Source organism: Hoplias malabaricus, chromosome X2 (assembly GCF_029633855.1).
Source record: "Hoplias malabaricus isolate fHopMal1 chromosome X2, fHopMal1.hap1, whole genome shotgun sequence".
Taxonomy (NCBI): domain Eukaryota; kingdom Metazoa; phylum Chordata; class Actinopteri; order Characiformes; family Erythrinidae; genus Hoplias; species Hoplias malabaricus.
In genome coordinates this window covers 51,038,416-51,054,540 of record NC_089819.1, presented here as the reverse complement: position 1 = coordinate 51,054,540, position 16,125 = coordinate 51,038,416, and positions in this window count along the sequence as shown.

The following is a 16,125-nucleotide window of genomic DNA, read 5'->3' as shown; positions in this document are numbered from 1 at the left end:
AAAACGCGTTTTGGACGTCCACTGACGTTATCGATTGGTCACCACTTAACTAACTTATTAAGATGGAATTTGGACGTCCATTGACGTTTAAAATATGTCCTTGACGGACAGACTACTTTTAGACCTATTTTGAACGTCCAGGGACGTTCCTTGTTTACTGGGATGGTATGTTGTTTGGTTTAATGGTTTTAATTTGTTTCTTATTATTATTATCACAGCACAACAAATGATTTATTGAAATAATAAATAATTTATTTAATTTCGTTGACATAATCAAGAGTATTTACTCAAAATAAAGAGTTGTATGTTTCAATGTCTTCACATGGCATCAATAATATCAAGAAAACAAAAACATAAACCCTAAGAATATCAAATTTTTTGTTACTATAATAAACATTTTTTTCACACTACATCACGAGAGGTGCTATCAATTATATTTACATCTGTGTTTACATTCTGCTTTCTGTTCTGTTTGAAATTAACAGGTGTCTAAGGTTTTAAGAAGCAGCAACGACTCTGTTCTCACTGGTGTCATGAAAGTGGCTCCAAGTACAAATATCAAAACACGGATTTAATGTTCATTTCAGGTCTGAAAATGTTGCTTGTACTAAGATCATATGGATCGAGATCTCTACCATTGACCCACACTACCCTTGGGTCATTAAAGTTAATGGTGTCCTGGGCATGTTGCCCTGAGGGCTCTTGAGTGCTGTAAGCCCACTTGGCAGCCTACTGTCGGGGTGTGTGTTGGGGGAGGGGGGGGTCAGCTCGGCCACACATTAGGGTCAACTGCCGACCTCCTGCCCTCTGGTTGGACCTATGGTGCTTTTTTGCTCCAAATGGCAGCGTAATTATCTCCTTATTGCAGGAGCGCTGAGTCCTGAGGAGAGCCTTGAGCCCTGTAATCCACAGCTCTCATTAGCTCTAGGGCCTTTTCTCCAGCTCAGGAGCACACAAAGGGCCCTTGGCTCCTCCAGCAGAGAGAGGCCTTGGCCTGGACAAAAGAGAGTGCCCCCTTGTCCCTGACCAGAACACAGGCCTGGCCAGGAGCTGAAGGAGCAGGCCCTATGCTCTGTTAATCTGAAGGTCTACAGTACGGGGTGAAAGTCGTGCCTCTAAATCCTCCTCCAAAGAATTTAGAGCAGTGGTGGTTCTCAGTGGTGACTGGGAAGCTCTTATTTGTGCCTCTATGGACTTTAGGGCCACTGAGGGGGGATAATGTACTCCTCAATAGGCACTACACACAGACTGCTCACTAGGACTGCTCAGAAAGACCTCAATCCTTGTTGAGTAAAGAGGAGAAAGAGGTGTTAAGTGAAAAAAAATGGGCACGCTGGGGCATTTCCTGGGTCACACGCTGGGATAAAAACAACAGTGTGGATTGGAAAGGATAGCACAATGTCCATAAATTATTCTTGGACTCTGAAAAGTTTGCATCAGTTTCAGTGGCTATAAAAGAGACAAGATTTGCCCACAGTAACTAACTCTAGCTTCAGCTAACTTTAGGTCTAGGTGAAAAAATGCAGCAGGTTCAAATGTGGACCTGACCATGATATCCATCCATCCATCCATTATCTGTAACCAGGGTCACGGTGGGTCCAGAGCCTAAATGGAATCATTGGGTGCAAGGCGGGAATACACCCTGGAGGGGGCGCCAGTCTTTCACAGGGCAACACATACACACTCACACATTCACTCACACACTAACACTTATGGACACTTTTGAGTCACCAATCCACCTACCAACGTGTGTTTTTGGACCGTGGGAGTAAACCGGAGCATCCGGAGGAAACCCACGCAGACACAGAGAGAACACACCACACTCCTCACAGACAGTCCCCCAGAGGAAATCCACGCAGACACAGGGAGAACACACCACACTCCTCACAGACAGTCACCCGGAGGAAACCCACGCGGACACAGGGAGAACACACCACGCTCCTCACAGACAGTCACCCGGAGGAAACCCACGCAGACACAGGGAGAACACACCACACTCCTCACAGACAGTCACCCGGAGGAAAACCACGCAGACACAGGGAGAACACACCACGCTCCTCACAGACAGTCACCCGGAGGAAACCCACGCTGACACAGGGAGAACACACCACACTCCTCACAGACAGTCACCCGGAGGAAACCCACGCAGACACAGGGAGAACACACCACACTCCTCACAGACAGTCACCCGGAGCGGAACTTGAACCCACAACCTCCAGGACCCTGGAACTGTGTGACTGCGACACCTACCTGCTGCGCCACCGTGCCGGCCCTGAACATGATTTATATGGGATTATTATATTATATTTTTAATTGTTTGAAAAAATATTTTTCAATTTGAATCAGGGCTGGTATAATTTTCAAAAACGATACATTTCAGCTGTTATTCAAAAAGGGTCTTCGACTGCAGTTACTCTTTGAAATAAAAAATCTGTAGATGCATTACCGTTTCTTCAAAGCTCAGTCTTAGAAACTGGCACAGTTCTGTAATCCCAACAAATTAGACTCTTTATTTCATATCATCAAGGTCTGGTGTTTTAGTGCAAATTTCCCCCTTTTAATCTATTTCTTTTTCTCAGGAAAGGCTCGGTACGCACACAGTTTGTGTAACCGTGTGTCTAATAGACCCCTGCTTTGTAAAGGCACTGAAATTGATTGATTTTTAAATTTTTTTAAAAAGTGTCGTCTCTGCCTTTTGCCCAGGATTGTAAACAATGGACTAATCATTCGACCTCACTTACAACACCAAAGGAGGCATCACACCCAAACACACCAAACTAGTTTGTGTTCTTTCTAGTGCACGGTTCATTTGGTGTTGTCTTGCAAAACAATGACAAATCAACCTGTTTGTTCTGGGGTTTGGACAGAAGTGGTTGATAGGTTCCTTGAAAGATAAAACGGGTTTGTTGCCGAGCTTTAGATCTTGATAGGAGCCGAGATAGCTGCGGTGGTGTGTACACTTTAAATAGCAGCGTGTTCTGTCGTGTTTTGTGTAGATTTACACAAGAGCGAGGGGGGTTTTCTATATCTCCTCCTGTCATAATGACTCATGTTTATGTTTTGAGAGGCTACTCACTTTTTGTTTGATCTGATCTGTACTCGGAATAACAATAAAACACCCTGAAGAATGAACCCAGGCTGGAATACCCATGCATCTTGCCACACTCTGTGCGTTCTCCTCCACTAGCTGGGGTGGAATATCTGTGACATAGCTTTAGAAGTACTCCCTAAAACCCAGTGGTTTTCTCATGCTAATCAGATTCTTTGTAGCAGTGAAGGTTAACCATGTGGAAGCTTTGTCCTCACCTCAGCTCAAACCCTTCAAAGTCAAGCCCACTGCCAGCCCAGCACTTTAACATAGATCACATTCCCAGTTTAGCACCAACAAACATCTAACCAACTTACACCAATGTTATTTCCCCCAAGAGAGACATATATGGCACATATACCGTATGTACTATGTACTACACCAGACACTGCATTTACATATACTTTATGCACACTACTTAAGTTACTATAACTTTTTAAAACAAAAGATACTTTGGTTCTGATTGTTATAAGAGAACTGGACAATAGCAGGAGCTTCTCTGAGGTTGAGTGGTAAAGACTGTAGGAGTTTTCCAAACAGCGCAAGGTTGGCCCGGCTCCAGCTTTGTGCAGTAATTGGGTTATGGTCAGTATAAAGATGGGCAGACAAAGTCCAAAGGGGTGCTAGGTAGGGGACAACTACACAAAGAAAGTTTTCGCCCTCACCGTTCCTAATTGGCCACCCATGGCTTATGGTCATTCACCTTTCACATTTGATCCCAAGGCCAAAAAAAGAAAAGGAGAGAAAGGGCGGGATGAAAGGCAGCACATATGCAAAGAGTCCGGAAAAAAGAAGGATTCCGTTTAAACAGTCAGTGGTTTCCCTTTTGGCATGGGATTTTATCATTAGCTGTTTCCTCACTGGCGTAACAAGTGTTAAAAGTTCCTCATTATTATTATTGTCAGTTGATGCTATTTGAATGCGAACATTTTATTTCTAGTAATTTCAGACTATTTCTATGTGCTTTTCGTTAATGTGCAAAGCTCAAAGGCCACTCGTCATGGAGGAGGAATAAACGAGCAACAGAAAATCAAGCTCCACTTTCTTTTGGTCTGAAACAATGCATATGTGTTAATAGAGATAGATGATATGAAATACAAACACAAAAAAAGACAACCTGCATAGACAGAGATTCAGAGTCTCATGGTCCTGGGTTTGTTCCTTTCCTCAGGTCACACAAGTGTGATGTGTTCTCCCTGTGTCTTTGTGGGTTTCCTCCTGCTAGATTCCAACAAAATCCTGAATCATATGCTGGAGTGTGAGTGACTGTGTGAGTGATGAGGTGATGAACTGGCACTCAATCCAGGGTGTGTTCTTTCCTTGATGTACATAATTCATTCATTCATTCATTATCTGTAACTGCTTATCCAATTTAGGGTCGCGGGGGGTCCAGAGCCTACCTGGAATCATCGGGCGCAAGGCGGGAATACACCCTGTAGGGGGCGCCAGTACTTCACAGGGCAACACAGACACACACACATTCACTCACACACTCACACCTACGGACACTTTCGAGTCGCCAATCCACCTGCAACGTGTGTTTTTGGACTGTGGGAGGAAACCGGAGCACCCGGAGGAAACCCACGCGGACACGGGGAGAACACACCAACTCCTCACAGACAGTCACCCGGAGCTGGAATCGAACCCACAACCTCCAGGCCCCTGGAGCTGTGTGATTGCGACACTACCTGCTGCACCACTGTGCTGCCCTATGTACATCATTGAGACCCTGAAATTAAAGAAAGGGCAAAAGCCTATAGTGTATTTAATTGTTCAATATTTCTGTGTAGTTTTTGTAGCTTTCTGGAACCTGAATAATGAAGAATAAGTACTTTATGTCCGTCTCCTACATATATATTTACATACAAATTAATATAACATCTGTCTAGTTATGAGATGTGGTTTTATCACTGATGACTGTCGCTGAGATGTTGCTGTGACAATGGTCTTTGTTACAGGGTTAAACTGAAAGTGAGAAAAAAGGGCTGGAAACCAACTGCTTTATGGGGGGGAGCCTATTGACAAATGTTCATGAAAGCAGAGAAATGATTGGATTATTCTTTTTTTCCCCTCTTCTTTTCAGAGATACAGGGAGGGGGGGTCTGAGAAGAATGCAGCAACCCAGGGACAATCCTCAGCTCCCTGCTTTCAGAGTCCATCCAAGCAGGCTTTGATAGATGAGCGAAACATGATCCAATTATTTCATTTACTAATTAGCAGCTATGGAATTTGGCCCTCTGCTTGCCCTGTGGCTTCCTTAAAGCAGCGCTGTCCAAAAGGCCATCTTCATCTCTCTGCTGAGAGAATAGGGATAAAGACAAAGGTAATTTGATTGTCAGTCTTTTTACCATATGCTAGCCTGACTGTGCGGTCAACCGAAGCCCCTCGAGACCCGGTCAGGGAGGTTCAGCCCACAATCTCAATGCTCACCCCCTAGAAAACAAACAAGCGGAATCTAGTTAAGCTCAGAAAAGAGACACAAACAATATGGGGGAGTCTAGTGACCCACAACAAACAGAGCCATACACAGTCAAACAGCATCGCTGGACACAAGGGCACAGAGTCTAGTCTCTGCCTAGTGCTCCGGCGCTGGAGAGGCAAGATAAGAGACCGCATTGATGCAAGAAAAAAAGAGTACTTATTCTTTTGAGGCTTGACTTTTGTCTTATCTTCTCTGCAATAGTCTGGGATTTGCTTCGTTTAACCCACAAGACCTGGAGATTACAGAGGTCCGAATACATAACCAGAGCAACTGTTTCTTTAAGATGGTAATGAACAAGTAATGTGGTGGGAATCCGTGAACCGATAGCTACGAATAGAATGAAAGGTTTATCAACATATCCTACCTCCAGACTCACATGTGACTAAATTATGCACGGTAGTTGCCAAATGAAGAATAAAGAATAGAGTTACCTAAAGGTCTGCAGAATTCATTGGTTCATTTATAAACACTGTCATTCAGTTTGTATTTACAGGAAATTCTTCAATTTTAGAGAACTGTTTGGTGGTAGGAGCATTTACTCGCTTAATAATATTTCTCAGGCATCTAACACAATGTTTTATATAATAATGTGCAATTATTTGTCACTGTACGACATACAACGGAATGTATCTTCCGCATTTAACCCGTCTGTCGCAGTCACACAGCTCCAGGGACCTGGAGGTTGTGGGTTCGAGTCCCGCTCCGGGTGACTGTCTGTGAGGAGTGTGGTGTGTTCTCCCTGTGTCTGCGTGGGTTTCCTCCGGGTGACTCTCTGTGAGGAGTGTGGTGTGTTCTCCCTGTGTCTGCGTGGGTTTCCTCCAGGTGACTGTCTGTGAGAAGTGTGGTGTGTTCTCCCTGTGTCTGCATGGGTTTCCTCCGGGTGACTCTCTGTGAGGAGTGTGGTGTGTTCTCCCTGTGTCTGCGTGGGTTTCTTCCGGGTGACCCTCTGTGAGAAGTGTGGTGTGTTCTGCCTGTGTCTGCGTGGGTTTCCTCCGGGTGACTCTCTGTGAGAAGTGTGGTGTGTTCTCCCTGTGTCTGCGTGGGTTTCCTCCAGGTGACTGTGAGAAGTGTGGTGTGTTCTCCCTGTGTCTGCATGGGTTTCCTCCGGGTGACTCTCTGTGAGCAGTGTGGTGTGTTCTCCCTGTGTCTGCGTGGGTTTCCTCCGGGTGACTGTCTGTGAGGAGTGTGGTGTGTTCTCCCGGTGTCTGCATGTGTTTCCTCCGGGTGAATGCCTGTGAGGAGTGTGGTGTGTTCTCCCTGTGTCTGTGTGGGTTTCCTCCGGGTGACTATCTGTGAGGAGTGTGGTGTGTTCTCCCTGTGTCCGTGTGGGTTTCGTCCCACAGTCCAAAAACACATGTTGGTAGGTGGATTGGCGACACAAAAGTGTCCGTAGGTGTGAGTGTTTGTTAGAATGTATGTGTGTGTGTATGTTGCCCTGTGAAGGACTGGCGCCCCCTCCAGGGTGTATTCCCACCTTGCGCCCATTGATTCCAGGTAGGCTCTGGACCCACCGCAACCCTGAACTGGATAAGCGTTTACAGATAATGAATGAATAAATGTGGCAGTGAACACACACACACACACACACACACACACACACACTATCACACACTATTGCACTAGGGGCTATGAACACACACCCAGAGCAGGGGGCAGCCATCCCCAGCACCCAGTGAGCAGTTGTTGGTCCAGTGCCTTGCTCAAGGGCACTCCAGGCGTGGATGTTCCCGCTGGTCCTGGGGATCGAATCCGGCACACTACCAGGTACCAACCCCAGTCTCTAACCGTTAGGTCTTAATAACAAAACAGTATTAATTCTGAGGCAGGTTTACTCTAAAGTGTATTGGTAAATTCATTCGTGGAGAGGTACGGATAAAACAGTCATCAATTTAAATACTGTATTTCTTTTTCAGATTTAACAATGTTATAATTAAAAATGATAATGTTCATTTAGAAATAAAATCCAGTAGATGAGTTGATTCACTGCAGGGTTTGAACTGTAATAAAATAACATTATTATTTGACAGTAATAACCAGTTTAAAGTAACTGAATAATTAAATCAGTAACTCTATTAAAAGTTAAGAGAAATACGTGGAATACCCCGTCAAAATAAAAGTAATAAGCAGAGTTCACAGTGTCAGGAACATGATTCAGCTCTGTGGGTACACACTCTGTCTGCATTAACTAGCACTGGCCAATGGAGCCGGATAGTTCTTCCTCATATAATTAGCCTCCTTCACTGAGAATCGTGCTTGAATTCAGTGGTTATGTGACACCGTAGTGCCGCTGTGGCGTGCTTTGTTGAGGCGGACTTCTGGCTCACACACTCATTAAAAGCTCCCCTGACTGGGCATCCTCTCAGCCAAAGAGCCAGAGCATGGATTCAATCCAAACAAGGACGCCATTAAGTTCCACAAAGCCCTGAAAGAGTGGCTTGCTTCATTGTGATGGTGGGCCTGCAGGGACTGGCCTCTGTCTGGCTTAAAATGGGGGGGTGTTTAATTAAACTTTTGAAAAGGTCCAAAGGTGCATCTGCACCAAATGACCCTCCAACTGAATGAGGGATTAAAGCAGTGGGGAGAGCAAGTTCATTATAGGAAGAGAGATGAAGGAGAAGCCCTCAGTTTGGACATGGAGCTGTACACACACTGCAGCAGTCCGACTGAAGCTATGCACTCCATCAGAAACAAAAAGGAAATCAGTGTTTCAAGTTTTGTGATAAAATATTTGATTCAGATGCGTGCATCGCGCTCACACTGACGTTATTCTGATGTTTATACATGAATTTATCATGGCAATAATTAAATGTGCAGAGCATCTGAAGGTACATCGCTTTAATAAGTGCCTGATAAAAAACATTTATTTGAAACAAAAACAAAAAGTTACTTAGATTTGATTAAATAGGTTTCAGTTCAGTTGTTTCTATTGCCTTCATTATATTTGATCAGTTTATAGAAAACACATATAGAAGAAGATATACACAATAAACTGTGACCTACTACAAGAAATGACCAGTTAATAGTGAAAAGATACATGTATGAGAGAACCTGCCAAAGAGAAGCCATGACCGAGAAGACATTCTAATTAAAAGACAGACGGCAAACCATCTTCTGAGTACTTGGAAAGTTCTAAGATTAATTAAGCACTGTTTTCTTTGCACTGTGTCTTCAGTAAGTCACCGTTAAAGTGCAGGAAATTAAGTTCATTTAAGGACAGTGAGATTTAACAAAAGCTAATGTTAAGCTGTACCACCCACACAATAAAACACTGTTATAAATGTGTCAAAGTGCCACCAGCTTACTGTGCTTTGGCAGCCTCGGTCCACCGAAGAAGAGCTGCAGTGATGAAAGCTGTAATGTAGCAAATGATACCAATAATTACCAACAAAAAATACCAATAAAGCAAATGAGACAATAATTGTAAAGTGGCAGAAAGCCTGTAGACTAAAACATTTATTATAATAGAAGCTACTGGAACATAGTTGAAGATAATTTACACAATAGAAGTTTAAACAACTGGGTTGGTCTATATATAGCTAGCTAGCAAATTAGCAAACCTATATGAAGCTTTGTCATGGTTGTAAGGAATGCAATGTGTAAATTAATGAGATTTCAGCTAGACTACCTGGCACCTTTAGTTATTTTAGCTGTTATGCTTGCTAGCATACATGCTATGCTAGCTAGCAGCTAGTCAAACATGAACCTGTGGTATCTGACCATATGCTATGGTTTAAAAAGTTGCAGTACTCCTATAAGCACTCACTTAGTAGAAATCAGGTTTCAATATTAGTTTTAGATTCTTAAAATAATTTAAAATGCACACATTCTTAACACCCTGAATGCAGTAGGGATGGATAGAGACAGAGTTATGTAGGTACAGTCCCAACATCTGTGCAAGTGTAAGGGCTTTCTATTCTTCTCTTTGTAGAAATTAACAGGGAGTATAGCTCTTGTAGGACAGTTGTATTGGTGTATTAATAATTAACCATTTCCCCTTTCCCTTCCCTCCCAGAGCGCCTCTCAGTGCTGACACTTCCACACTCTGTACCCTGTAGGAGGACAGACTTCTTCATTTGGAGCAATGGGACAATGCAGCACAGGGCTTTTGTGTCTTTGAAATCCTGCTGGGCCACAATATGGCCAGTCAAGGATCAATGAGAGCACACAATGGCCATTACCCTGCAGTTTCTCCAGCCTTTTAGAGAGGCGCGAGGCGGACAGCTTCCAGACGGCATGGTGTCTGGGCCACACTGGAAGAAGATGGTGCAACCCAGAGAGAAAGAGAGAGAGAGAGAGAGAGAGAGAGAGAGAGAGATGCTATTAAGTGGGGCCAAGTAAGTTGCTTTTCTTTCAACTGAACTTGGTTAGTGGGTGAAATGGGTGGATGCAGCAAATTCTGCAAGAACCAAGAACCATCACAGTGCTGTCAACTTTTAATTGACTGGTCCATGTAGTCTGTCACCTAATGTGAACTGGTGTTAGCACTTGCACTTGTCTGAACAGCAGTGGTACAGTAGTTTGCTCCAAACTGTGCATTGTTCTCTTTTATACCGCCATCTGCACTCAATAAACAAAGATTAACTAACACTGGAAGTTAGCTTTTTTCACACTGGAGCTAAAAGTCTAATGAAGCTAATTATAGACAACAGCTTGTAACCACTTATTAGTATTGTGAAAATGCAAATCTATCCATTCCTGTGCTCAGTCCCATTCCAGGAAAATGGACAGATGGTCCTCCATGCTCCACATATCTTCCTGCAACCTCCAACGCTGTGGTCCCCATTTGACAGGATGTGATTTCTCTGCGCAGTCAAAGCAGCCAGGGGCCCAAGGCCCCATCTATTGTGCGGGCGATCAGCGCATGAATGAAGAAAGTGGCAGAGAGAAAGAAAAGGGAGGCTGCCAAAAGGTGAACTTGTGCAAAGAGACAGAGTAGACTGAGGAACAGGAGGAGGAGGAGGAGGTGGCTGAATATGGAGCATGGGCTTTAAGGAGAGGTGCAGAAATTGGCCTCCACTTTGTCAGTTCCTGCCGGATAAGGGCCCTACATGACCATGGATGCTTGCGCGCTGGGCCTCACTCAGTTCTTCACGGCAGGTTGCATACCACCACACCATCACTCAGTCTGAAAGAACAGTAGGAGGTCTTCCACCATCTGCCTTCGTCGAGGGGCTAGGCTTAAGAGTGTGTACAAGGAGTGAATTAACACAGAAATCACCCTCACAATACATACTACACACACGCGCGCACACACACTAATAAAGGACCTGGTCTGTTTCACATCAGTGGTGAAAAATATAGCCCTCAAAAGACATCAGATCATTTCAGTGCAAAACATGTTTAAAGCAATGGAAAAAGAGAAGGAAAACACATTCATATCTGTTTGATACTGTGACTGAATATATCTGCAGTGCATATATCATCACTGTCCAATTAAAAACTCATCTCCATTTTGTTGATTTTAGTTTACAGCATCATTTGAACACAGCAGCTGTCCTTCACACTGTGTCAAAATTTCATAAGAAATGTACCAATAGAAATGCTCCAAAATGATTTGGAATAGTTCAATTATTTATTATATTTACTTGCACTGAAATTTAACTATGTTTTTTCCTTCTTTTATAAACAGCAACTTTATACATTACACACATTCATCACTAATTCATTCATTGTTTGTAAGCGCTTATCCAGTTCAGGGTCACAGTGGGTCCAGAGCATACCCAGAATCACTGGGTGAAAGGAAAACACCCTGGAGGGGGCGCTAGTCACAGGGCGACACACACTCACATATTCACTCACACCTATGGAAACTTTCGAGTCGCCAATCCACCTACCAACGTGTCTTTTTGGACTGTGGGAGGAAACCGGAGTGTGGTGCGTTCTCCCTGTGTCTGCGTGGGTTTCCTCCGGGTGAATGTCTGTGAGGAGTGTGGTGCGTTCTCCCTGTGTTTGCGTGGGTTTCCTCCGGGTGACTGTCTGTGAGGAGTGTGGTGTGTTCTCTCTGTGTCTGCGTGGGTTTCCTCCGGGTCACTGTCTGTGAGGAGTGTGGTGCGTTCTCCCTGTGTTTGCGTGGGTTTCCTCCGGGTGACTGTCTGTGAGGAGTGTGGTGCGTTCTCCCTGTGTTTGCGTGGGTTTCCTCCGGGTGACTGTCTGTGAGGAGTGTGGTGCGTTCTCCCTGTGTCTGCGTGGGTTTCCTCCGGGTGAATGTCTGTGAGGAGTGTGGTGCGTTCTCCCTGTGTCTGCGTGGGTTTCCTCCGGGTGACTGTCTGTGAGGAGTGTGGTGTGTTCTCCCTGTGTCTGCGTGGGTTTCCTCCGGGTGACTGTCTGTGAGGAGTGTGGTGTGTTCTCCCTGTGTCTGTGTGGGTTTCCTCCGGGTGACTGTCTGTGAGGAGTGTGGTGTGTTCTCCCTGTGTCCGCGTGGGTTTCCTCCGGGTGCTCCGGTTTCCTCCCACAGTCCAAAAACACACGTTGGTAGGTGGATTGGCGACTCAAAAGTGTCCGTAGGTGTGAGTGTGTGAGTGAATGTGTGTGTGTGTGTTGCCCTGTGAAGGACTGGCGCCCCCTCCAGGGTGTATTCTCGCCTTGCGCCCAATGATTCCAGGTAGGCTCTGGACCCACCGCGACCCTGAGCACTTACAGATAATGAATAAATGAATGAATTTCACATGTGCATTTATTTTATTAGTTACATTTTCTGAACATATTTGGCTCATGTTTATTTTCCTTCATATCAAAGTCAACAGGTATGTGTGTAAATTACTGCACTGGAAGTGCACAAATGAACAAAAACACTGTCAAAGTGTCTGAATACTCGTCTTCATTCATTGCACATGTAACAGTGTCATTTGTTTAATGACTGTGAGCTTTTTGCAGAATGGAAAAGTTCCCACTGTACATGGCATGAAGCCATCCACAGAACAAGCACAGGCAAGCTGCCTTAAACATCCTGTTCTGTTTAAGATCCATATCTTAGTCAAAACCTCAACAGATACTAAATAGGGACTTAAACTCTCGTGGGTCAAACGTTCTTGTAGCGGCGGTTAGTTTCAAAACAGCTCTGCTTCCCCGAACACTGCGGGCTATATTCCAATACACGTAAATACAGTATTAGTGATATGTCTCTGTTTACCTACATAATAAAAATCTAGTTAGATTCTCTGATTATTTAAGGCACATCACCGTAAACAACCGATCTCTGGCAGCCAATCAAAGCAAGCCGAGGCTCTTACATGTTTGATCGTGCCCAACACGGCTATGTTAGTTTACTTCTGAGTAAAGTCACAACTGAAATAAACAATGTGTGAAGAAATAAAGGAGCTCAAAACATAAACAGTTTCAGAGATCAATGATAGTGTTCTTGCTACAGTTCGTCTACAGTCCGTCTCTTTTGTAACGCTCATTGAACAGGAGTTATATTGTGGTTTATTATTTAAATGTGTATTTAATTTATCTTTTGTTGTTCAGTCTGTGAAAAAAACGCATCGGAAATCACATCGGAAATGGCCTTTATTTGTTTTAATTAATCTTTGTGATATCAGACACCATCCAAAAGCGTTGGGATATCTGGAGGCGATATTGAAAAGCATCAGATCCAGTGCATGATACGCACCATCAGCAAATATTTATGGACCACGGCTCATCCAGCACTTCTGAAAGCAATGTTGTCCCCCTCCTTTGCTTTTGCTAAAGGTTCTACTCGTCTGGGATTTAGACCTGATGTTGGAACACTTCTCTGAATGAGCATCATCAGGACATTTGTGAAAAGATGGATGGAGATCCAGTACATCACAGTCCAGTGCTGGGCAGCGTTACACCTCTCTGGAGTCTTGTCATAGGGTTGTGGAGCATTGGAGCTCAGTTTATAATATTTTGCTTGGGTTAGGGTTAGGGTTAACACTGCATCGGTAAAGGGTACACATTACAGGAGCTAAATTCAGTAGTTACACAATGTCTGATACATCTTAAATACATCTTAATACGCACTTTACTTCACAAATGTCTTGCCTGGTGTTTGTGCTAGTCATTATTTATAGTTTAATGTCAGTGTCATAAAAGACAAAGCCATATCACTCTACTTCTAAATCAGAGTCTCTTATTTTCCATTTCGGCTTCTGAATCCTTATTTCACGAGCAGAACTTGGTAAATCCCAGTCTGAAACAAAGTGCCTTGCGGTCATGTGTATTTTAAGTCATGTGTTCCAGACACCTGCAGAACGATGCCTGAAGACGTGTCACTTTACATTCCACAATATTCCAGAGATGGAGGAGTCATGGAGCACAGATCTGTCACCGACAACAAAACCCCCTGCGTACACTGATTTTCTAACACAGGTGATTCACATGATGTTAAACCGGAACATAATGTGTTCAAATAACTGATACATTGATATCTGTGCACTGGAGTTTGGAGTGTTTTGTTCTTTATTTTCTAGATTTTTTTTTACCATTAAATTAATGGAAAAATGAATAGAAAATTTTCATTCATTCACTATCTGTAACCGCTTATCCAAGTCAGGGTCGCGGTGGGTCCAGAGCCTACCTGGAACCATTGGGCGCAAGGCAGGAACACAACCTGGAGGGGGCGCCAGTCCTTCACAGGGCAACACAGACACACACACATTTACTCACACTCTCACACCTACGGACACTTTTGAGTCGCCAATCCACCTACCAACGTGTGTTTTTGGACTGTGGGAGGAAACTGGAGCACCCGGAGGAAACCCACGCAGACACAGGGAGAACACACCAAACTCCTCACAGTCACCCGGAGGAAACCCACGCAGACACAGGGAGAACACACCACACTCCTCACAGACAGTCACCTGGAGGAAACCCACGCAGACACAGAGAGCACACCACACTCCTCACAGACAGTCACCCGCAGGAAACCCACGCAGACACAGGGAGAACACACCAACTCCTCACAGACAGTCACCTGGAGGAAACCCACGCAGACACAGAGAGAACACACCACACTCCTCACAGACAGTCACCCGGAGGAAACCCACGCAGACACAGAGAGAACACACCACACTCCTCACAGACAGTCACCCGGAGGAAACCCACACAGACACAGGGAGAAAACATCAACTCCTCACAGACAGTCACCTGGAGGAAACCCACGCAGACACAGAGAGAACACACCACACTCCTCACAGACAGTCACCTGGAGGAAACCCACGCAGACACAGGGAGAAAACACCAACTCCTCACAGACAGTCACCCGGAGGAAACCCACGCAGACACAGAGAGAACACACCACACTCCTCACAGACAGTCACCCGGAGGAAACCCACGCAGACACAGGGAGAAAACACCAACTCCTCACAGACAGTCACCTGGAGGAAACACACGCAGACACAGAGAGAGCACACCACACTCCTCACAGACAGTCACCCGGAGGAAACCCACGCAGACACAGAGAGAGCACACCACACTCCTCACAGACAGTCACCCGCAGGAAACCCACGCAGACACAGGGAGAAAACACCAACTCCTCACAGACAGTCACCCGGAGCAGGAATCGAACCCACAACCTCCAGGTCCCTGGAGCTGTGTAACGCTACCTGCTGCACCACTGTGCTGCCCCTTGTCCAATCATGAATACGGACAATGTTTTTTATTTAGCTGTAGATGTAGTTAATTCTCCTGTTTGTTAAGACTTCAGGAGCTGAACAAGGTAGCTATGCCCTACAGTCAGTGATTATATTTGTTATAATTTTACTATGAATTTAAAATTAATTTTGAATCAAGTCTATATCTTAATCATTTAAAAAACAGTAATCTGATATATTTATTTAATCTACAGCAAAAGACATTTGAATGCATACAGTTCCTGACCCACATGCTGTTCCTTAATGACAACATCTACCACACGACAGTTTACACCTTGTCTCAAGTGTCAACAAAGCTTGAGGCATGCATTGCTCTGAACAGCAAGCACTCGCTTCATTTATACTGTGTTTTAGACGACTGTATGCCATGCACTACTGAAAAAGATGTTAGAGCTCAGTGAGAATCGTTCTGTGTGGAGGAGAGCCCTGGAAAACAGACAGGTGAGTTAAAGCTCAGTCACCTGTACTGCATCTCTAGCACCACAGTGTTCTGACCTTCAGCCTACAGCCAGCAACTGCTCAAACCTTACATGACCTGACAGCCCTATTCTCATAGAAAATACTCATTTGACATTGTCAACAACCAAAGTTTTATGCATTTCCCTGTGGCCTGCTGAAGTTACAGTGGCCAAAAAAAATGTTTACAAATTTTAGGCAAGGCAAGTTTATTTATAGAGCGTCTTTCATACAGAAGTTAAAGAGTTAAATTAAAAGCCAGAATAAAATCATAAAAGTCCAATAAAACAATTGGATAAAAAGAGTACGATGATTAAATGATTAAAACAATTTAAAATGATACATTAAAAGAAAATAAATAAAATCTCGTTACAGAAATAAAAGTGCAGAGTGTTTTAAACCGAGCTGTAGCTGCTCAAACAGGAATGTTTTAGGCCTTAATTTAAAAGTGTCTAAAGTCAGGGCTCTTCTAATATTCTCAGTCA